General features: G+C 37.2%; 1 protein-coding gene across 5 annotated transcripts in view; it reads right to left on the bottom strand.

The window, feature by feature from the left end:
• Positions 1-25,492, bottom strand: part of BNC2 (basonuclin zinc finger protein 2) — a 335,988-nt gene that overhangs the window by 45,223 nt on the left and 265,273 nt on the right. The window lies entirely within an intron of this gene.

The raw sequence follows: 25,492 nt of genomic DNA, 5'->3' as shown, positions 1-25,492 counted from the left end.
ACGGGAAATCACCGTGGTTTGAATGGAACACAGATGAGGGCGGCACCTTTGACCATGCTCTCAATATAACTTGGAAGAAAAAGCTGTAGTGAAATGGTAAGAAAATGCAACAGCCATCACTGCCAGGGACAACTGAAAAGACTGATCGATTTTGAGTAAGCACTACCTCAAGGGTTTTGGTCCCACTAGGATTGATCTTTGTGTCTGTCCTGTGCTCAGTCAATGCAACTTTCAGCAGGGTATCCACTGCAAAAATAAATAAAAGTGCTGTAGTAACCCTCCACCCTCCCTCTAAGTATATTATTTTCTCTCTATGCTGAAGGAAAAAAACCAAAACAATAATGTGGTAGATGTTAAGGTGCAACAAATGGTTAAAAAAAGTTAAGGACAAAGACTGCTGTTATTTCCATGTGCAATCATATTTGGAAAAAAAAAAGTTCCTAAATTATTTATATTTCTCTGAATTTTAAGTTGCTTTGGCCTCTGACTTTTGCCAATAGCAGAGAAACTGTCAAAAGCATTACTGAAAATCAAAAAAATTGTATCAGTTGGTTTTTCTTGGTCATCTAGGTGGGTTACCTTGTCATAAGTTGAAATTAATGACACATGTTGACAGTATGGACTGAATGGAAGAATAAGCAAGAGAATGCTAAATGTTGGAGATAAACAAGGACCATTTGCAGGCATAACCCTGTATACATCCAAAACTTCTTTTTTCAAAACATAATGGAAATTCTGACTGAGTAAATTCTTCCAACTTGAGCCAGCTGAGGCCTCTGCCGTCCCTTTCATTCTTCCATTTAAAGAGCCTGATATATGATGGACAGAAGGGACCTTGGCTTTTGAGCAAAATATGTTTGTTTTGCAGGTTTTTATAGTGAGTTTGCCGCTTCAAATTTACTATTTGAACTATGTGTGCAAATGACCTAAATGCTTGGAAATTCAAACTGAGCAATCAAACCATACCTAGTCTTAGGGAGGGTTTAAAGAAGGATCTAAGACATCAAACACAAATCTCATAATCTATACCATACGAAAAGAAAACCAGTATTTTTACATTTTTAATGTCTTGTCATACAGTAATCTCAGAGAAAGAGGTGGAGGTGGGTAACCTCAAGGAAACTGAAGCTTAATTGCTGGACTCACCAGCCACTTCTTGTGTATTCTAGATAAATCATGGTCTTTCCATATCTCAGATCCTTGTTTTTAAGATGGAAATAGACAAAACTTCCCCTTACTTTATGATTGTAAGGAAACATGCCACAGACCTGTGAAGAAAACATGCATTTGAAAGGCTGAAGTCGATGGAGCACTACCGTATGACTCTATATGTAATACAGAATTTTATCCTTTCTGACCAACCTGATCTCCTTTTATGTGAGGTGACAACCAGTGGACGAGGGGAAGGCTGTGGCTGTTCTCTGCCCAGACTTCAGCAGGGCCTTTGACACCATCTCCCACAGCCCTGTCCTGGAAAAGCTGGCAGCCCACAGCTTGGACAGGAGCACCCTTCACTGGGTTCAGAGCTGGCTGATGCCAGTGAGGCCCAGGGAGTGGAGGGGAATGGAGATGCATCCAGCTGGTGGCTGCTCACTAGTGGTGTCCCCCAGGGATCAGTGTTGGACCCAGTCCTGCTAAGTATCTTTATTGATGGTCAGGATGATATGTGATGAAGTGTGTCAGCAGTAAATTCATGGGTAACACCAAGCCAGATAGAGTGTTGATCTGCTGGAGGGCGGAGAGACTCTGTTAGAGAGATGTGGACAGGCTGGATTGATGGGTTGAAGCCAACAGCGTGAGGTTCAACATGGCCAAGCGTCAGGCCCTACATTTTGGGCACAACAACCCCAGGCAGCACCACAGGCTGGGGCAGAGTGACTGGGAAGTGGCCCAGCAGAAAAGGACCTGAGGGGTCTGGTGGTAGTGGCTGAACATGAGCCAGCAGTGCCCAGGTGGCCAAGAAGGCCAATGGCATCCTGGCCTGTGCCAGCAATAGTGTGGCCAGTGAGACTAGGAAAGGGATTGTCCCCCTGTCCTTGGCACTGGGCAGGCCATATCTCCAATCCTGTTTTGGGCCTCTCACAAAAGGAAAGACATTGAAGGGCTGGAGTGTATCCAGAGAAGGTCAACAGAGTTGGTGAAGGGTGTGGTGGTCTCCCCAGTATGAGGAGTAGCTGAGGGAGCTGGGGTTGTTTAGCCTGGAGAGGAGGCTCAGGGGTGACCTCATCACACTCTACAGCTGCCTGGAAGGGTGCAGCACGGTAGCGTTCTGTCTCTTCCCTGACAACCAGTGATAGGACAAAAGGTCATAACCTCAAGCTGCACCAGGGAAGGTTCAGGAGGACAACAGGAGAAACTTCTTCAATGGAAGAGGTGTTGGCCATGAAAGTGGTAGAGTCACCATCCCTGGAAGTGTTCAAGATATAACTGGATCTAGCATTTGCTGTCATGTTAACAAGGTGGTGGTGATCAGTCAAAGGCTGGACTTGATGATCTCAGAGGTTTTTTCTAACATAACTGATTCTTTGATTTTGTGACTCAAGGTAACCTCAATAAAATTCTATATTGTGATCTTAACCTGTCTTCATGAGTATTCAAAAAACTGCCCCACAGCAATGTTATAAGCAAAGTGAGCTACAGAAAAATTGAAGAGAAATGACAGACATAGAAAATGTTACTAGAGAATTTCAGTAACATTCACACTCCATTTTCAGTGGAGGATGGGGACACATCTGTAAGGATTCACTTCTATGATAGGTAAGCTTGGATCAGCCAATGAACACCTTTTCTAGCTGATCCTCTTAGAGAACAACCTTTATTACATTTTGTTGCAGTTGTTTCATTCATGCCTATTATGCTCAAGGCTTCCCAAGTGAAATAATGCTCAAATAAAAATACCAATCCCTCTTCCTTAAATGGACACCAATGAACTGTCATTAGAGTACTTCTAGCACAGCAAATTCTAGAGGAAACAACAGTGCTCATACTTACAAGTTTCTTTTGATAACTTTACAAGCTGCCCTCTTACCCCAGGGGGCAGACTCTGCCTAATAGAGAAGAGACTCCCCTGAACAAAAAAGTCTTAATTAAGTATTTGTTGCAAAGCAAATAAAATGAATTATTTTCATTAAAAAAAGAGAAGTAGGATACCTTGGCAAAATGTGCGCAGAAAGTTAATTTTAATGTCTCTGGCACATCTAAAACTCCTAGAAATGGCATTCAAAGTCAGTCCAAGTGTGGCTGATAAAGCAGGGTTAGACTTGCCTTTCAGCTTTCAATTTTTAATAATTAAAAAATTAATATATGGAGGATTACAAACCTCGTGGTTTTGATTTTTTATAACAAAACCAAAAGATGACAAGGTTATGGCGGTATATGAGGTTCAGGCCACAGCTATGATGATGCAAAATTTTATATCCCATTTATTTACTGCATTTTACAGCGAGACTGAAATAAATCACTAAAATAAAATTATTCTCTCATGTATATATATATATATATATATACATTCATAATTTTATTTGCAAACACAATCCTGAATATGCATTCTGAAACCCAGAAAATTAACAGATTCCACTTCAGATCTGAAATGTCTGTTTTAAAATAAAACAAGGATAGCAACATGCCAACCACTGTAAGCACTTACATGGAGCCAAGTGCATTGTAAATTACACTACAGAGTGAAGAGAAAGTATCGTGTACAGAAGAACCAAGCCAGTATCTCAGCAATCACAGACTCTCTCAGCTGCTCCTAAGTGATGACAAAGTTTGAAAAGAAATTGTTTAAACAGGTTTGTGAAGGATGTAAGATTCTCTATTTCATTGTTTTCAAGTAGACCAACTGAACTTGGCTCAAGCATGACAATAACAAAGAAGATTTTGTATATTCAGTCCATATTCCTGCAATCTTTAAAAAAGGCTAATGGAAACTGAAGACTACAAGCCAATGTCAATTTTGCCCACATAGGACAATAAGGTCAGACCTCTATAGGGATTTTTAAAACTCACAGTAAACAGTTATAATTTATAAGCATTTAAAAGCATACCTATATGTCTTGCACTCCTCTTGGCACAAAATAATTGCTGCCAAGTCATTAGAAATGCAACATAGCATTGTTATGTGATCAACTCATAGAATTTTTTTCCTAGTTTTTTTCTTAAGAGAACTACAGTAATTAATTCAATTTGGTGGAGCTAAACAAGCAAGGTTACCTATAACATGGTTGTCTCAAACCACATGAGTTTTAAGGAGGGGACTACACCTTCAAAAGTCCATTAATCAAATCAAATTACTATGCAGGATTCACCATAGGTACATCACAGCAGTATGAGCATGTTTAGACAATTACATTGTGATAGACTCATCGCAGCAAGGACATAGCAAACAGCAGCAGCAGTAGGCCAGAACATGCAGAAATGCAGTGGCTTACACTTGTCCTTTCACTGATCTGAGGAAGTGAAAAGCACTGAATTTAGACAAAGAAGGCGCTATTGGTACTGCTTGACTTATGCACAACCTTTAAACACAAGATGTAGTCAAATCAAGTTAAAGCCATTTTTCCTTAAGTGCAGTCGAAAACAACTTAGACAGACATAAGCAAACATAGAATCAGGCTGTGTTTTCACAGAAACAGGCCAGGTGAGGTTTGGAAAAAAAAAAGTAAAAACCTGTGTGGAGAATTTGAAGAGAGGATAAAGCAATAGCAAACCCCCTTTGCAATCAGGGATTTTTTCCTATTTTTCAAGCAGAGCAGCAAGCACTGTGGCTGAAGAGCACCCATCTATAGTATAACTATCCATAAGTGAACACAGACTGGGCTGATGCCAAAACAGTAAAAGCAGCACTCACTTTTTATTTTTTAAGCACTCTGTATTGTACAGAGTCCTTTAGGAAGATTGATTTCCATAAAGCCTCATTTCCATCTCAAGATACTGATGATGCCATAAACCACAAGAGTTTCTCCACTCAAAATCCTGCAGTGGAATTTCAGACTCACCACAAGAAGCCCACGTATTAGCCAGGGCTTAAGGAATACAGGCAAGGCATAGTGTTGGGTCAGCCACAGAATCGAAGAGCAATAAACTTAGACAACTAAGTGTCTAGCTTAGAAAGTAATTGCACATATATGCATATACGCACATTTCACGCACTTTGCCTACATTTTCTAGACAATGCTACCTATTATTTAAAGTTTTTTGATCATCACATCATCTTCACTGTCCTGGTAAAGCTGTCTAGTCAAAGAATGTGAGGCTGAATTCCCTGAAAGAATTGTAACTTTTTCTTGGACTTTATTGTGTATGGATGTCCTGGTGTTTGTTTGTTTGTAGGATATACAGTGGCTTTTGATAGTGCTCTTCCACCACTTCATCACTTCAAGCCATGTCTGGCTTGCATTTTGTCTTGCTATTATACTTGGGGTAAAAAAAAGTCCTTCTGTCTTGTGCCATACATGGCTTTGAAACAAGAAAAAACTAATTGACAAAAGAAGGAAGAGAGGAGGGATGAGACATTACGCCATGCTTAAGGTAAACTGAAGAGAAAACACAAGAGTCACAACTGACTTCGTGTATTTAGAAATTAATTAGTGTCAACATGATGTTATCTTAAGAAGAACCAGTCTCATTTGGAGTACGAGCACAGAACTCATGACACTTGAACAGACAGCCCGGAACTTGTTCTCTAATGACTCCTTCCTCAACACTCAATCAATATATAAAAGCTGTTGTCTTAGTTTTCAAAAAATATACTTTTCAAAGCTGGTGATGAAGTCTCAGTGACGCACAGCTCAGCATAAGTACGTAAGTGTCCCCTGAACCTCAGGTGCAGCTGCTTGTCAGGAATGCAGATGCTAGTGACATCTGCCTCACTAGGGACTGAGCGCTCCACTGATTCAATAAGGCTACACAAGTGCAACAGGCCTTGATGTCAGTTACATGGTTTTACATACCTACCATGTCAGTGGTTCTCAGCCTCCCTGGGAATTTATTCAGATATAAGTGTATTCAGACCATAACAATGTCTTCTACCTGCCAGAGAGCTAGAAATATTCCCACCTTTTATGAATCTACAGTGCATGACTGCTGGTGTTTTATATGTTGGGAGGGGGAGGGAGAAAAAGACAGAGAGAAGAGAGGAAAGGAAAGAAAAAGAGAAGGGGAAAAGATGGAGAGAAAGGAGGGAGGAAGCAAAAGAAAATCAGGAAGCATTAAAGTGAAAAGGAAAGAAAGGGAAGAGAGAGAAGACTCTCTTCTAGACTTGCCTTTCCATCTCCATTTTATCTATCGCTCTAAGAATAAATCCACTTAAATACCTAACAATATTTGTCCAAGCACTGTTTCAAAAGTGCTTGCAGCATAGAAAACTATGTATCACAGTGCTTAACCCATCCACTGCCTTTTCTCTTTTGTTTAAAAGACAGCATATTAAAAATTCCAAAAATCAAAAATTCCAATTTCTTGCACATTACATAAGCATCCAATGCAACTACTTGCTGATGTAAAACTGCACAAATTATGTGCTCTGAGGTAAAGCTGCACACAGTAGCTTATGCAACTATGGCCCAAATCAGTTAATTTTTAGCTGCAGACATAAAATACAGACATAAGCTAGGAAAGGCATGAGCTCTGGGATCACATTAGATTTCTGTACACTTTGCATAGTGACGCTGGGTATCAATAGAAAACATGCTAATAGCATTAGTGGCCCACAATGTCCTTTACCCACTACTGATACTGATAAATTAATACATGGAGTTATACTGTGTTACAGTCTCTTCTTTTTCTGCAGGTTTAGTTCTGATAGCATTGTCAATAACAAAGACTATCAAAGTGTATTGTTAAGAGATTTTCTATTTTTTTTCCTAAAATCACTATATATCTATGACACAAGATAAAACTAATATGGAATAAGCTTATCTAGCCAAAAATATACCACTCCATCCAGATGTCCAAACCTTACCAGATACCAATACAATGAAGCATTCAAGCATATTGACTTTGCTGTTATTATTTACAATAGGAAGAGAAAAGAAAAATAAGTCCTATTTTCAAGCAATAGCTGTAAAACAGTTCTCACACATTGTCACCTCAAATCATGCAACAGTTAAGAAACAATGCAACTTTTTTTTTCTTTTATAGAAAAAAATCTCTTACGAAATTGTACATTTCCAGTATCAATACAGATAACATGGTAGTAATGTAGGAATCTGGAATGCTTAGCAATACAATAGGAACAAAGTATTTTGGTATTGGCCTGTATGCATACACACCAAGACCTAAGTGTGGAAATGCAGTGGCGATCATAAATGCTTATCATTAGGAATCTTATGTGGCAAGAGACACAGCAGTTAAAAATTCAACACGCTGCAAATAAAAGAAAAGGAAAGTAGAAATCTACTGTAAAAATGATGTAACATGAAAGAATTTTGTCTGGGTTTTATGAGTGTTGCTGACCACAGTCTTGAGGGCATAGCTGCTGTTCTCATCATTCACTAGTGACTGAATGTAGCATATGACAGCATGAGAGTTACAAGTGTGCAGAGAAGGGGGGCAGCAGGAGCTCTCCTTTCTATCAAGTCTACATGGAAGAAATTAGGGAGGTCTTAGAGTCATTCAAAGACATACTCATGTTAGAAATCTAAAAGTGCGAACAGGAGTTTTTTGAAAGCACATGCAAAGTTTAAACACATAGGAATACATTTTGTATAATGAGTAGGCAGTGGGAATCAGTTTCATATATGCTACAAAGTAAAATAACACTTTCTTCTTCCCTCCGAAGGTGAGACCCCTTTGAAAGTGTGACCCTTGATAGTGATTATTTCACAGCTGCCCACTCAGGATGCATAAGCGTTACTTACATTTTGTATGCATGTCAACAGAAAATAAAAGCACTATTGACTCATATGCTTTTCATAAATTACTCCAACTTTTTTTTCTTTAAGGTTTTTTTTTTTCCTTTTGCAAGCCCTAGAACAGATCTGGATCTCCTGAGCTAATATATTAGTGAAAAAGTTTGGCCCATAAAGATGGTAAAAGTGATACCAGTTAGAAATCTTACCCATGCTTAGTATTTTTTGGTTGCCTTGATGTTTCATTTCTGAATAGGTAGAATTATGGCATGTGGTGGGCAGAAAATAATTTTATTCTCACTGTTTCACTGAAATAATACAAAACTGGTTGGTAAAGAAATGGTAGAAAAATGTAGTGTGTAGTACTTTGCAGAATTTTATAACCCATTATTTGTATTGTTTTGTCAGGTATTTTTTTCTAACACCCTCAATTCTGTTTTAAATAGTAAGTACTCACAAAATCTCAAAATAAATTCTTCTAATTTAGCTGAACTGGATGAAATTCTCTTCCCTAGCAACTATATATATTTTTTTTTTCAATAACTTGTTTGTTAAGAATTATATTTCTTTTGGTTTAAATAAATAAGCAAGATATGATTTCTTCACAAGTAAAAGAAGAAAAATGAGACTTCAAGTACCACGTTTAACACTTCATATTTAATCTGAGACAATGGATTTTGTCTTTTGTTCTGCACCTTAATTGTAAAATGAATGCAAATGGATAAGAAGTTTCAAATAACCAAAATGTATGTGACTTAAGCCATAGCTGAAATATTCTCTATGAATATTTCTGAGGCAAACTAGTACAACTGTATTCACTGAGGCAGTCCGTGTCTGCAAATGCATTCTGGATTGGACCCTTCAGATCCTTGTTGCTGCTTCTTCTGCTATCTGTCTGAATGTGAATTTCACCAAATATGGCTAAATAAACTTATTTCCTTCCAGTGGATAAAGCGAGTTAATGAGAATGCTTAAACCTGAAGGAAGACTGGTCTCCCTACAACAATTTCTTGCTGTAACTAGGATTCATTTCAAGTATCTGTTTCTTCCTGGTAATATACTATTTGTGATGCAAAAGAAATAAAACACTCTACAAACCCAGTAAGTGAAACTAAAATTGGTATCAAATGGAATGGGTCATTTATGTGGCAAATGATTTATAGATATATTAGGGAGATATGCAGGATATAGTTCTCTGTGCAGAAATAAAACAGAATTTTATTTAGTATAGCCTCTTTCAAACAAGCTGTATCCTAAAATTCTGCACAGACTTATATTCTAGTGTTACACTGAAATTGTAAATAATAGCAGAGGGAGAAATTAAGAGTTACAGGTAAAAGGAGTGTTTTCAACTGAGACCTGAATAAAAACAGAGATGCCAACAAAACATAGAGTATAGCTAATAGCAAGAGCTAGAGAAGAAGAGGTTGTATGAGCCATGACAAGCAGCCTGTTGTGGGAGATAGAGGAAATCATTCGCTGTTGAGCTGAGCCAGCAGAGAAAGAAGGAAGGAATACAGTGGTCAAATTTCCTCAGCACACATAAAGACTTACAGTCTCTACTGAAGTAGACAAGACATATACATGAACATTCAAAGCTAGAATTTGTCTCTCTCCTCAGAATTCAGCTTATTCTCTGGTATAGATTGTGAACAATTCTGTCTTCTTCACAGGATCTCAAAATATTTTTCCTGTGTAACTGGATCTAAAACCTGAGTTTTGTGGATCAGTCTGACTGAACAAAAGCATGTTTTACTGTTGTTTTGAGTTTGTTTGGTTTGGGTTGGTTTTATGAATAACCATCTAGTCTATGGTATATTCTGAAGGGAACAGGAAATGGATAAAAAGGGAAGATTGGTCAATATGATTGTAGTTTTTCTATGCACATGTAATAACATAAAAGCAATGATACATGCTGGAACAGGTTGGCAGAAAAATTATTTCATAAACGTGACTGAAAAAGTCCCTGCCCTCAAGTTCAAATCCTGTAAAAGCTAATTTTTCAGGTACAGTCAGTGTAAGAATCACTCTGTCTCACAAAACTGTCATGGATTCTCACTAAAACCACCTAAATCAGGCAACAAGTTGAAATTAAAGTTCTTAAATTAAATGGAAGCTAACAGAGGCTTAATTAAGTAGATACAGAGGAAGCTTTCCTAGGTTTAGGGATTTTTTATTATGAGGCTTAATACCACACCCTCCTTAGGTCATAGACAGCAATGCTTTTGAAAGAAATTTCCAGTTATTTCAAGGCTCACAATATGTTGCTATGGTGCATGCTGCCGAAGAGAATAAGCTAATGGGCTCTCTCTTTAATGTGATTAGAGCTATTATTGACATAATGCCAGAAGACGCAAAACCATTAGCATTACACTACAGCTCACTTCAGTCACTACTCAGATTTAGCATTTGATCCACAATTTTAATTTTGCTCTGCTCTATTCAGGGCTGCATTACACAAAATGCATAATTAAAAGCTGATGTGATTCTCTCTACTTCTCAAATTAAAAACATAGCAAACATTTGTAGTTCTAATCCACTAGAAATTAATAAACCAAACATTGTCTTTTATCCACATTCCTCAGTGCAACTCAGGATTCATGGTGGGAATATTTTATAAAGCAACAGAAAACTACACTGAGAATCACTGCTCAAAAGGAAAGAACAGCGTCTAAAGCCTACACTGTACTGCTCTGAGAACCTAAAGGATGGCACGATACTGACAGCCTCACAATTCCTAAAGTTATACTAGGAGATGTTTCTCAATGTCATTTTTCTGTAACTTCTTACCATTTTTCATTTGTTAGCTTTCTGTGGTCACTTAAGAAAAGTAGTTATGGGTCGTTTTGATTTTGAAAAATCGCACAACTTTTGAAAGTAGAGCTTGCAAACTAAATTCAGAGTAGTGCTTGTCCTAAGTAAATTCATTAATTAGTCCATGTTGCTGATCAGCCCAATCATCATAGCCCACAACTTCTCCTAAATACACAGATAGGTCTTCTAACAAGACTTAAAGCATACTGCACCCATACTCCACTGTCTGCCCACGTTCACAATTTCAGTGTCAAACTGTGACATTATAAACAATGCAGGACAACTAACTGGACAGGAAGCTAGAAGTTTTCATCCCAGTCTAGCAGCAATGTATGCCAAGGGAAATTGCACTCACATTTTGCTAGCTCTTAGTTTGTTCCCAGATCTTTCCAGGAACAGTAGACATGGGTGCAGCTTTTTTACTGTAAAGCCAAATGTTGATAGTGCAGATGGCAGCAGAAAAAGTTTAAAAATTTCATTCTGCTCATGGAAAAAAAATATCAAGCCCAGAAAATGCTAACTGCATTTAATTTTTTAAAAAAATCACTGAGTGGCATAAAAAGGACCCAGCAAAAAGGAGAGTTCAGGCATATTTAAAATGTCCTGATAATAAGTTTCAGCATTGGCTCAAATGTTTACTTACATGATACAGTAAAAAAAGTTGAATCCTAAAGATTTGGTTTCAAATTACAGATGCAAATGTTGATTTTATATAAACAGTAAAATATATCTTTTAATAGGAACTAATTATGAATTCAAAGTCAAAGCTAAAATAATAAATTTTAACTACTCTTCAGGGTTATTATTTGTTTTAATGCTTATCACTGCTCAGTCCCTTAGGCAAGCCAACTGCATTTGCTACAACCCTAACTTTAAAGACATCTTAAAACCCATATATTAGATAACTGGACTATTTTCTAACTAAGCAAAATCTGAAGACTTAATCTTCTTTTAAAATTTGAGATCTCTTAAACAATTAGATGTTTTGCTGCAGCTTATCTGTCATTTTTTGGCAATGGGAGTCTGTGTAAACTGACAAAATACTGACTAAAACTATATAATATCTCAAAAAACTTGCTATCATACATCAGAAATAAAGACCATTTCACCTCACCCTCATAAGCATCAGAGCTGTAGAGTTCAATATTCTTCTAAGTTTTTTTTTCTGTTTCAGTTGAACTGAAAATTTCTTAACTGAACTACTACTATCTAGCATGCAAATATACTTACTACTACTAATCAAGCCTGATAGAATCCAAGTAGTTTGGAGTTGATTTCTATATGGGGTTTTTGTGTGTAAATGCTACTGAAAACATGGGCAGATCATTGGTAAAGTTAATATAAATGAGAAAAATTTCTTGTAAAAAATATCTAACAAGACGTATATTCAATTCAAGCTCATATAAGGAAGGTAAGGGAAACAAACAAGGTAGATACAGTTTATCAGTATTCACATACAGTTAGCACTTGGATCTCTAGGAAGAGTTCTTGAGCCATGGCTATATGCTTTGCGAAAGATTTTACTTAGTAATGACATGAAAAAATATTAGGAGTGAAATCTGGTATTTATGAAGCCAGTGGAAACAATTTCATACCCTCAGATTTACTTTGGGATAACACAGAAGAGCAAACCTGAACCTCTGCCCTTCCTGAGTCCAGGCCCAAATGCGCACTTTTCCACAAAAACATAAACCAAGTATACCCTTTTCTTCTGCCTAAGTGTCATTCTTTTCATACTGACATGTGACATGTTTTTCATCGTGAGCTAACAATTAGAGAGCATATGTGCCAATTTTGCTTGGGCCAAAGTAGGTAGAAATAGTTTTTCTGGGCCCCTTCTAAGAAGGGTTCAACATCAAGTGCACTCAGGTCTGATAGAAATCATTGTGTTTTCACCTGCTGCTGTGTCACCAAACACAGAGCTTCAAAGTTTTCATTTTCTTGTGCTGTGCACAAGGGCTAGAAGATTTTCCCTACTAACTCACATTTTATTTAAATATCTCCAAGTAAAAGGTCTCCATATATTACTCTATTTTCACTTGATTTTAAAACTAGAATTTTCTGTGTCTTAATAATAAAAAATCTAATCTGATTAGATTCAGATCTCTTATTCAAAAACACTCAAAATTCAGAAAGTTTTCAGCTCATGCATTCAGGGAAAAAATACTATTTTCAAATTATTACTTTTTCTTACTTTTTTTTTTTAGAATTATAAGGGATTGGCATAGGATTTATACTGCATATTTTGATTGCAATATCCGAAATGTAGAGACTGCTGGGCTTTGTAAGTATAAAAATCTGATGTTTGAAGTCCTTATTGAAGATTCAAAAGAATGTCATTTCATCCAAGGACACATTGTGGCAAGTCCTCCTATGCTCCTTGTTCAAGTCCTACTGATATTTGTGTGCAAATAATGAGTACAAGGATGCATGCCAAGTGTATTTACCCTTTCTCTGATAACAATCTTTACCATCATTACAGTCCATTTCCTTACCAGTATTGAATTAATGGGTTTGGATAAATCTTCTGCCAAATGTATCACACAAAACCAATTAGGAATTCTTAAAGGATCAAAAGCATCCTCTGGTCCCAGTGAGTCTGTACCCACTGGCTGGCAATATGGCTAGCAAACATTTTTAAAGTAAAGCAATGAAAAGGAAAGCAATGAAGGAAAAATGAGTGTGATCTCTGGAATGAAATACTCTCATCAATAGGGCAAATGAGAGAGATTTATTTCAAAATCATGTTTCATCTGACTCACAACACACCTAATCTTCTTTTCCCCTCCCCCTCTCAGGGAACCAAATTACCTTAAATCAGGTCCAGTCTAGACCACACCTTGTGTCTGAAGGAGAGGCAGGTCTATGTGGAGTGAGCTGCCATACCTGAGCTCTGGGCACATCCATACCTACTGCTATAGGAAAGGCAAAGAAAAAGTCATCCAGCTCCTCACTGACAAAAATAATGTCTAAATATCTTGAGATTTCCTACACGCAAAAAAAAAAAAAACACTCTCTCACACTGGCAAAGTGAATGGCAATGGAGATAAATAATAGATTAATTAACAGGAGATAAGTACAATTCAATAGTGTAGTACTCTTCCTAAGCTGCATCCCCAGTTATCTCTGAACCGCAGTGGACTAATTGAATCCTAGAAGTGTCTCATTAGATAAAGTATAAATACAATAGCAATACCGTAATTTATAAACATTTTATTTTTCATTCCTTATTTTTGATCCTGCTGCTGTACTTTCCTTACATCATAAGTCTTCACCATGTTCTGGCCACCTAATTCCCTTCTACCAAGCAGAATGACTGACCACATCTTTCTACAGAAAATGAATCTTGATGCGAGATGCTCTTCCCAAAGCTGCCAGGATAGCCACAGAGATGTGCCAAAACCAATAAAAATTGTGCACTCATTCATAAAATGGAGGGTCACCAGAGTGATTACCAGATTACATTATGCGTTGCTTCCAGCCAACATTGATCTCCTTAAAGAGATTGCTTGCATTTTGTTTAAAACAATAAAATTCTGCATGCCGTGGGGACTACTGAGGCTGAGGTGCACCTCACTTGCAGACATGTAAATGTGAGTTGTTACTGTAATGTGAGCAGCACAAAGGAGAAATGAGTAAGACTGGAAACAGTGGAAGACAAAATGGAAAAATACCTAAACTTAGAACACTCAGGCAGAAAGAGTTTAAATTGTGACCTTTTTCCTGGATGGTCTATTACTTAATCTCTGTTTTTATTCTTCAGTGAACACAGAATTTTCTGCCTAAAAACATCCTTTAATGCAAATTATAAGACAAAAGAACTGTTAGATGTAATAAGTGCAGATCATCTCCTGTACAGGTGATTTTTAGCTGAGGAAGCACAAGACCTAAATTAGCCACATGGATGCTGGTGGACTGCACAAGAGCACATTTTAAGTATGCAAGCATGGTTTTGTACCACCAAGATGATAACATTATGTATTAAAATAAATCTGCTTTTGCATTAAGAAAGGAGAGCTTGTCACTTAGCATAAGGAAGAAGAAATATCATTTCTGGACTATTGACAGCTATCAGCTGAGCTAAGCAAAATGAGCCGAGCACATAGATGAAGACACAGGTTAGTTTCATTCCACTACGGGGAACATAAAAGCTTGACACTCTACTATTAGTCATGTGTGTGTGTAAGTTTATACATCTTTATATACTAGAGGAAGAACATATAATGCATGAGGGTGCAGCAGATTTTCAAATCTCCTGACATTCCATCTGTAAAGTTAAAGCTACATAGTGAATTGGTTTTTTGTTTAGGGAAAAAAATAAAAATTAAGGGGAAATTAGTCATGGTGTTTGGTGATGACAAAAGGGAAAAAAAACAACAAAAAAACCCCCAACAATTTTCTCATATGGTCTAAGACCATTTTTCCATTGTAAGTTCCCAGAATCAAAGTCACAATGTGTATGTGGATGTTTGGTGTCAGTCCAAGTTAGCAGAAAGGGAAAGCTCAAACTAACTAGAGGCAAACTGATTGGAATCAGACTCTCAGGGTAAGACCCTGTATCATCTGTACTGTGCTCAACAGAAATCAATGCCATGGCAATGCAAGAAGCAGCAATCTGACAAGAATGAGACCCAAAGCATGGTGGGTACCAACTGTGGCACTGTCAGCTGTATTGAAAATTTGCCTGGGATGACCTGTAGCATCCACTGCAATGCCTCAGCTCTGAGGTTCTATTGTCAAAATATGTTGCCAGTCAGAATCAGTTATGCCAGACCACTGGATCATGCTCATGAACACAAAAAACCACCCCTAGCTTTAAAAATCATCTTTGTAGGTGTACCACTGGTTGTCTATTGAGAAGAAATAAAATCCCCACAACTTCATAAAAAGACAGTAAAAAATCACAATCAACATGCAAAGAAAAGACAGTTCAGCACTAAGCTCTTATCAATGTATATTTTGTTAAAGGTTATGTTAGTTTATGCTAGTATACTAGCTTGAATACTAGCTACTACACAAAATAGCAAGCCTGTATTCTGCTTTTGTACAAAATTGTGCTTCTTAGATAATCTCCAATAAGACTGACAAAAATAGGCATGAATTAACAGTTAACTGTCATTATAAAGTGAGAAAAAAGGGCAAAACTCACATCTCCATAATAGTCAATGAAGACTGCAATATCTGTTTACTTACAATATTAATTTCACATAAACAGAGAATTGTTAGGTTTGGAAGGAACTTTTGGAGATCATCTAGTCCAATCTGCTGCCACAGGAAACTGTCCAAGTGGGTTTTGAATGTCTCCAGAGAGGAAGATTCCATGAGCTCCCTCAGCAGCCTGTTCCAGGGCTCTGCCACCTTTAGTGTACAGAAATTCTTCCTCATGTTGAAGCAAAAAGTCTTGTGTTCTAGCTTAAGGCTATTATTCCAAATTCTGTCTTTGAGTGCCACTGAAATGAATCTGGCAGCATCCTCCTGACACCTACCTTTGAGATATTTCTATGTATTGGTGAGATCCCCTCTCAATCTTCACCAGACCAAACAGTCCCAGCTCCCAGAGTCTCTCCTCATGAGAGAGAAGCTCCAGACCCCTGATCATCCTTGGGGCCCTCCTCTGGACCCTCTCCAGTAGCTCCTTGTCTCCCTTGTGCTGAGGAGCCCAGAGGTGGACACAGCACTCCAGGAGTGGCCTCACTGGGGCTGAGTAGAGGGGGAGGATCACCTCCCTCGACCTGCTGGCCACACTCCTGCCAATGCACCCCAGGATGACATTGGCCCTCCTGGCCACGGGGGCACTGATGGCCCACAGACACCTTGTGATCCACCAGGAGTCCCAGGTCCTTTTCCACAGAGCTGCTCTGTAGGAGGTCAGCCCCAGCCTGTGCTGGCACTTGGGGCTGTTCCTCCCCAGGTGCAGGAGCTGGCACTTGAGCCTCACCAGGTTTCTCTCTGCCCAACCCTCCAGCTGATCAAGGTCCCATTGAATGGCAGCAGAGATTTCAGGTGGATCAGCCACTGCCCCCAGTTTGGAGTCACCAGCAAACCTGTTGAGGGTGCATTTGATCCCTTCCTCCAAGCCACTGATAAACAAATTCAATGAGATTGGACCCAGTATTGATCCCTTGGGGAATACCACTGACTGCAGTTCACCATTTGGATTCTACTGGAGTAGAATTTCTTGCACTTATACATATTAACATATATGTAAATAAACTTATCAAAGTGCTTTTGATATATGTAGGTAGACCCGTACTGACTCTATATCTGCATTGCTTTTAGCATAGGCATGCACAAATTCTGAGCTTGGACTTCTGAATTTTACCATAATTTAAATTATGAATTTACATACAGCTATGAAAAAAATCCCCAGCAAGTTTTGCAATTAAAATCTGTTGCCAGTTAGTTGTGTGGAACACTAAAAGACAAAAAAGGAGCTACAGAAAAGAGACTTCCAAAATGTTTTCTAAACTGCAAAAACCAGTTAATGTAGCAGGCAGGAAAAGGTGGATTTGTTGTATTGGAAGTAAAAGATCAGTCAATTGTAAGGAAATTACAGTAGTTCTGGTCTCAGATGGGTTTTCAGTAAGTTTGCAATGTACTGTACACAGGTCAAGGCTATTCTTACCCTAAATATACTTAAAAGACCAGAAGTACTAAGCTGAAAGAGTGAAAATGCTTGCTACCATAATGCAATAAAATTATTGTAGTAACAACACAACCAACAAATCACAGAATATTGGATTGAATTCCTTACTTTTGTGTAGGTGATTGATGATGTGTCAGTGTAGAGTACCTACATCTTTTGCAGTCACTACATCATCACTGTTCTGCTCAATCTGCTAGGTGATGAGACACGAATTTTTAGTGGCTGTGAAATGATGGTCTGTGGTCAGACTATAGGATTTGCTACTTCTGTTACAGTTTGGACAATAAAAAAACCCAGAAACCTATACAAAAACATGCTGAGAAGAACAAAGTAAAATATTTACTGCTGGCTGTTAAAATACATCCTTCAAGTTAAGGCTAATGTGCTTTCCAATATAGGAACATTTCCAAGGGGTCAGCATTACAGCATTAAAATTTTAGAAACCAGGACACTCAGGAGCAGTCCATGGTCTTACAAGCAAAGGAACACAAATAGAGTGATGGAGCCACTGAACCACAAACAGTAGTTTTTAAGTGAAAAGTCATGCAAAGGTACAAGGGCCTCAGGTCTCTGGTGTAACAGGTACATCTATGTCTGCCTATCAGCTCACTCAAGTGCTATTAAAGGCCAACCAATCCATCTGAGTGGGCCCATTTGCTCCTTGCAGGTACAAATGGCTATTTGCTGTACATATGCGATTACACACTCACTTCCTTTGCCCTATGCTAACAGCATGTAAAACAAAAAAGTGCCATTTTATGTACACAAAGGCACTTATCTGGGGCCCTTGGGTTCTGAATACAAAGCACTCTGAATAGATTGATGGTACTGCGGTGGGGACAAACAGGAAATGGACAACTGTATTTCCCAGGTTAATAGCATAATGATTCTCTATTACTAAAAAACTTGTGCACTTCACCACCTTTTGCTACTGATTTTTCCAGAGCAGAAAGATATGCTATAATGGAAAGCAGACAAATTCTATTCAGGCAAAGGATACTAAGAAAGTAAAAAGTGTTGGTGAGTGATACTGGACTTCTCTTTCGATTGCTGTTATAACTTTGCAGTTTCTGCTACTGGCGACTTAAATGTACCAATATACAATGTTCTTTTTTTCTTTGTATGAATTTTCTTGTTGTGGTTTTGGGTTTTTTTGGTTTGTTTGTTTGTTTGTTTGTTTGGCTGTTTGTCTGGTTTGGTTTGGGGTTTTTGTTTGTTTTGGAGTTTTTTGATTGGGGTTTTTTGTTTTGTTCTTGCTTAGTTTACAATATAGTACCATACATGAGACTTTTCTAGAAAAGGCTAGATTCTATCCAGAGTTTCCAGTTCCTTAAAAATACACTTAAATGTAATTAGAAAAAGCTTAGGTGACACATACACTGGATGGAGTATTTCATTCACAAACCTCCAGAGACTTGTGACTAAATTGCATGCACCATAGCAGGTGCAGTGCATTTTACTGCTTGTATCAGCTCAGATCCCTGGTGTAAACTACGGGAAAGCAACTCATTAAAAAAAAAAAATTAAAAAAAAAAACTCCCACACAATAATGCCTACACTTTTTTCCTGCTTATCTTCTGCAAACACATAGTACTTTTCTCTTCAGAAAATTAATTCTACACAGCAGAACATCAGGACTGTTAAAGTGTCACTACACACAACAAATATGACTTGTGCTAAGATTCAGACTACACTTTTCAAAGAATGAGGCATTTATAGACCTTGCAACACAGACAGATTTTTTCTCATCCTCCCTCAAATGCATTTGTTACTTAAATGAAACACCAGTGTGAAAGGTACTTTTAGAAATATCTGCGTATCCTTGCCATAAACACCAAAACTATCTCCCTACTAGGCAGTATTGAAAAGACTAAGAATGTAAGCTCATAATTTGTGGTTTTTATTGTCCCTTGGTGACTCATACTCCAAACACCCAGGTAGTTCTCAGCATTTTGAAATTTGGCTTTGTGTTAAATTTTGAATAATATCTACCATTTTACACCTCAGAGCTCAGAGAAGGCAGCACAGTAGTTGGTGTACAGATGTGACAGAATGTTTTTATTCTAGAAAAAAGCTCCCTGTTTTTGACACACTGGAAAATGTACAGCCAGAGAATGCTTGAGGCGAAGATGCCACACCAGCCTTACATCTGTCTGCTTTCATTTGTCTACAACTGTGCTTATAGATAAAACATGCCTTCCAGATGTCATCACAAGCAGTGTTCATATGCTGACTTCACTGAGATACTATTGTTTGCTGCCAGCATAACAGAGTTGTAAAACTAAAATATTTAAACTCTGCACTACTCAACACAACTTTGAATGTCACACAGGATCTTATTTCAGGATTAATTAATGTACGCCCCAATAAAATAATCATGTGTTAGAAAAACCAGAGTTAGCTGGCATATACAGTATGCTGTCCTTTTTTCTTCATTTCTTTTTCTTTTAAAGTCACAGTTTGTGTTCCAGGAAGTACAGTAGAGGTAAAGAAGTTGCCCACAAAGGAGAAAAGCACATACCCCAAACATATTTAAAATGCGTGACTACATCTCTATAGCATGATAACATTCTGTATCTTACACATATTTTAAACTCTCCATATTTTTTGAAGGATTGTAACTGAAAACTAGGAGTTATTCTCTTGAGGAATATCTTCATCTATATTGGTTGCAATCAAATCTATACAGTTAAATGTATACATCAAATGTAAACATCTATATATGAAATCTAGAGAATTAATTGTGGGGTATTTTTTCCTTTACCATGACTTCTGAACACTTCACCATCATTAATTACTTGCAATCATAACATTTTGAGAGATTTCTCTGGGTGGTCATTCTGTTAACAGAACGTCTATTCAACTCCACTAGTTTTAAGTTAAAGCAGCATTAATAAAAAATTCACAGCTTTTCATCCATGTAACTACTTGTAGAGAAGAAACAGTCATTTTCCTCCACAAAGCCTTCTGGTCTCTTGAGCAAAATCTTAAAATGTTGAGTAATTTCTTTTGCAAAATTTGAAGACAACGAGAGAAAGCAAACTTTTACCACTGAAAATATCTCTTCCTCTTTTATACATTTCTTGCTATTAATGAAATAATTATCTAGGCATCTTAAAATGTTTCATTTAATGATTTTTTTGAAAATTCTTATTTTGTGAAAGTTATTGTGAAAACTATCATGACAGACAATATTCCTGTCATTCCATAATGAAAATGATCAGGTATCTCTATGATAATGGGTTAAATGTTTGAAAGTTTTGAGTTATTAACTCTTAGAGAAGTATGGCATGTTTGCAAAAAAAAATAAATGAAGTGTGTAAACTCTCCAGAAGAAATTGTTTTGGAAAAGCCTTCATCTCTAAGGAGTGGATTTCAATAGAAAGAGGGCTGTAAAACTTATTTGATTGTACATCTTAAAATTTCTGCCAGCCTTTGCTCAGGTTGGAAGATACTGCATTTTCAACTTGGTGAACTCCATAATGAATATTTTCAGGTCCCCCTAACTTTTATGAGACAAATATTTTTATTCTAGGAACTTATATATTATTTCAGCACACTGTAAGAAATCTGTGTGCTCTAAAGCTTGTATAATGAGGGAAACTATAGAGTGATATTTACCTAGTAAAATTGGATTATACATTTTGAAATGATCTAGTGAAGGATGAACACAGCCACATCACTCATTGCAATTAGCATTAAATTTTCTTTCTCTCTTTTTTTTAAGGTCCTTTCAAGAAAACTGAACCCTAAAACAGTAATTTGGTCAAACAGTAGAAAGCAATTGAGAGTTCATCAATTTCTGTCAATAAAACTTAAAGAAATCTACAGAAAAGAAATCAGTGTTGCTACTTCAAAATTAAGTAGGAAATTTCATCTGTCTTCACTGGTGCTGTTAAAGGATTGTGGTCACAATTCTAAGAGCATATGCAAGTCAATACTTCCCAGTTTATTTTTTATTACAAATTAATCTAAATACAAATATTTGAGAGTGAAGATACTAGGACTGAATGCTAGGATGCAGAACTCCATGTATATTGCAGAACTTTGTATTCACCCACAAACAGTGAGAAGCATCCTGCTATTTGTCATCCATGTGTACTTCAGAAGAACCCAGGCCATACAGCCCTCATTCCATCATGAACAGTAGAGCTGTTTCCATTAATTGTCTGGAATATCTTGCAACTATTTTATTTAACCACTTTAAAAAAAAATTAGACTGTGGTTTATACAGTAAGCTATCAAGTAGCTTTCAGGAATCTCAATAATTTCCAACTCCATAGTTTCCTAACCTGGTAATTGCCATTTTATAGAAAGAAAACTTATATATTCCTCGTGTTTGTAAACATACACATGCACACACACCCAAACATAGATGTATTTCCACACAGGAGTTGGAAAAAAGACTATTTGTAAATAACATATGAATGCCTTCACCTTTCATTATAACAGAGTACTCCCGTTTAAAGATACTGTATTGCACTTCCTCTACATTTCAAGGTAAAATCTTTATAGTTATCAAGTAATGTTTACTTCTCTTTCAAAATCTTCGCATAGTGCTTTTGAGCCAATAGATCAGAACCAGATACACTGGTCTCAGGTCATCCCTCACAATTTTCTTCAAGTAAGAAACTCCACATTGTACTCTTAAGTAGCAGTAAATATACAGATCTGATTAGGGAAAGTGGTAGCAGAAGAACTTAAGGAGCTTTCAGAGGGATAGACCTACATTATGCTTTACAACACCTGCTACCTATTCTCCCCAGCTAATGGTTTTAGAATTTTACTTTTAGGGAGTAATAACAATCTAAATTAGGAGCTCAGTAATTTGCCTTCTTTAAAGCTCAATTTTAATGTCATTCTTCAAAACTTAAAAATGTCAGCACTGTCAACAAGCTTTACTGTAGTAGTAACAACATTTGGTCCAGAGAACATATTCTGCTTCATTTGCAAGGACAAAGAAATACCGAGCTGACCTCAGAGTTGACACAAGGAATTTGACAAGAATCTGGGCAAGTTAAGTTACTGTCTAAACAGCTGCTACTGAAAAGAGGAAGAAAAGAATGAAGGGACGTCCCTATCAAGAACTAAAATATTTATCTCAAGATTGTTAAAAATTATATGGAAGAAAACCATAAAAAAGGCCATAAAGGGCCTTGATTTAGGGATCTAACCCTCACCAACAGTGAACGGGACTTTACCTCTCAAGTATCTAAATCACTTTCAAAACTGAAACTCAATGAAGCACCCACTTCCCTTATAGAAAAAAATAAAAGGACTCATTTGCATAAACATCCATAAAAGCTCTCATCTAGAACTTGCAGATTTTATTTGTGAATTAAAAATTGAAGGGTAAAAATTTCTACAGCTTTTAGGCTAAAATTACTTCTTTCAATTGAGAGAAAATAGAGAAAAAAAGGCACAGTAGATCTCAGAACTCTGGAAAGAAATTCCTACTTTTCAGACTGACTCACATAGCAGAAATACATATGCTCAGAGGTTGACTGCAAGCCACACATATGCTTTTTGTCATTAGCTCTTTACCTACGTGATATTGGTTTCTTCAGGTATCACTCCTAATTAAGAATCAGAATATTTCATTGGGAACATTTGCCCTGCTGAGACAATCTTGTTTCTGGGAGCTCTGATGCAATGTCACCCCTACCCATGTTTACTGGTGGTCACTCTGATCTGTGGAACTGCTGCACCGAAATTTTTAGATTTCTGACCTAAAAATACTGTGGGTACACTTATAATACATTTCATCCAGTCAGAAGCCTAATGTATTCACAGACTGCCTTGACTTACAGTTTCTAACGCTTTATCTAACGGCTTGTAAATCTGTCACACCCTTGATAACCTGTGCTCTTCTGTGAATGACTGCCTGTAAAAATACAAAGGTTCTGCAGCTGTAGTGAAATAATTTGTAGAAGGCAAAGTCCATGCTGGAGCCACAATGTCTTTTCCCTGCACATTGCCTGAAACATTTGTATCTTTTCTGAAGATGATTTTGCTTAAGCCCTTTGAAAATAAATCATTCTCAAAAGCACTCAAGATTTCCCTGAAGACTTTGTAAGGCTTCCTGCTTCATAGGTTTCCATTCCTTTGCTGTAAGGCTAATGCATTTTAGGGATGTTTGTTCTGATGCAAAGCTAACTTACGAGTAAAAATAAACTACCAGCATTTATAATGCTGTTGGAAGGCAAAGAATGCCAAACGCTAAACTTAAATTACCAGAGTTGGTAGTCATTCCTTAATAACCTTCTCTTTAGACAGCTTTTTGTGTCTCAGAGGAAAAGACATTTAGTAGGAGTGTAATGATGAACATTCCATCACTTAAAAAAACCAGCAAAATCCCCAAACCTGCAATAGCCTTACATGAAGACAAAAATAATAATTTTATGGAAGAAGATGATGGCAATCCACTTCCAGTTTGAAGTATGAAACCAGAGGCGAGTCATTGCCATTATTACTCACGTGAGCTGTATGTTTATTACTCATAAGCCATCCTGTTTACCCTTCTGTGAACACTAGGAGCTACACTTAGCTTGTTTCAGATATGCCTGTCTACACAAAGATTTTACTAGTGTTCACATAAATAAGTATTTGCAAAAAAAAAAACCCTACAAAGCAATGTCTAGAAAAAACCCCACTTTTGTACAGAATATTTAACCTACAAGATCAGCAACTTGAGAAAGAACACATCGTTATCTTAGCATATATTTACTTAAGCAAAATAGTTATATGGTTTTAAATTTTGCTCAGCAGATAGGGAATTAATGGTGAAGTACTAGTATTTCACAATGCACACAGAACTGCAAACAGAATTTTGTTTTAGATATATGTTGGAGCACAATTTCATTTTAAAAACCTCACACAATTTGACAATTCAGAAATTCTCATATGTTTTATAAAAATGTATGAGAGACCTAAAAACCATGGAGAGTCATAACTTTGAGTTGGCTCATTTGTTTCCATTTTATTACAGCACTACAAGGTGGGTATCAGATTTTTCACAGAGAAATGCATATTAAATCTTTATTCTAATCTGTTTTAGCAGAACTATATTATAGCTTAATACTATTTTTTCTGACTGATAAAATATAATTTAAATAAGACCAAAGAGAGCTCTGAAACTCAACAGAGACCTTTCCTGAAAAAAAAAACCACCACAAGTATTACTTCAAGCTATCTTGAAGAAGAACAGTTGTGCTTTATTGATAGGTAGGCTACTGTACTATTTATTTATTGTTCTGTAGCTGAATTCACTTCTTGCTGAAGGCCACCATGCAGCTATAAAATGCATTGTGTATATTGATATTCTTCATTTTTGATGGACTAGTCTTTTGTTTAGGGCCTGTAATGACGATATTGACAACTTTACAAAACTCGTCTGCAGCTGCTTGAGTATATTCTAGCAGTAAGTTAAATGGTTGGGGCATACTATTATGAGAAAGAGAAGTAATATAACCAAACTACAGCCTTACACCCTAGATATAGCCAAAATTAATTCCAGTTCTGCGTACCCCCTGCCATGACACCATCTAATCCTTCTAGCTATGGGAAGGTCAGGAGCATGGAGCACCAACAGTTCTCAGGCCTTGTCTCCTTTTCAGTGAGATCAGAATTGATTTGCACATATACTTCTGCTCTCTTCAACAAAACAGGAAATTTGTGTACTGAAGGACAGGTCTGTCCCAGCTGATTTAATGAAAATGGGAACTACTTCCCCATATATGTGGTCCTGTGAAACAAAATGACAAAACAACATACAGGCTTGTGCCTTCCACTGCCAGTAGTACTTCATTGCCTGTCTAGATCCTACAGATATTTCCACCCCAAAAATTGATATGTCTTCTTAAGCTTTTCTGGTAATCATGAAGACAGAACAAACTTAAAAGGAGAGGAAAATAAGGGCTTAGGCTAAGTCAACTTCTGCAGAATGCAGATCTCTTTCTAATCTGTGTGGAGAAGCTACATCATCTGCTATGAATCAGTTTTCCTTTTCTAATACATTGAAACAAAAACCTGACATTGTGCAAGATTGCTTTTCCTGACATCTTTTTTGTTTAATTTTGTTAATTTAATTTCATTAATTTATTCTTTTTATTAACTGATTGGTATACACGACCCACTTGGCTGTTTTGGGGAACACTTTACAGGGTAAAATCTTCACTCAAAT

The sequence above is a fragment of the Haemorhous mexicanus genome, chromosome Z (genome assembly GCF_027477595.1).
Source record: "Haemorhous mexicanus isolate bHaeMex1 chromosome Z, bHaeMex1.pri, whole genome shotgun sequence".
Lineage (NCBI taxonomy): Eukaryota > Metazoa > Chordata > Aves > Passeriformes > Fringillidae > Haemorhous > Haemorhous mexicanus.
Note: the sequence above shows the minus strand (reverse complement) of the source record. Positions and strands in the feature narration are given on the sequence as shown.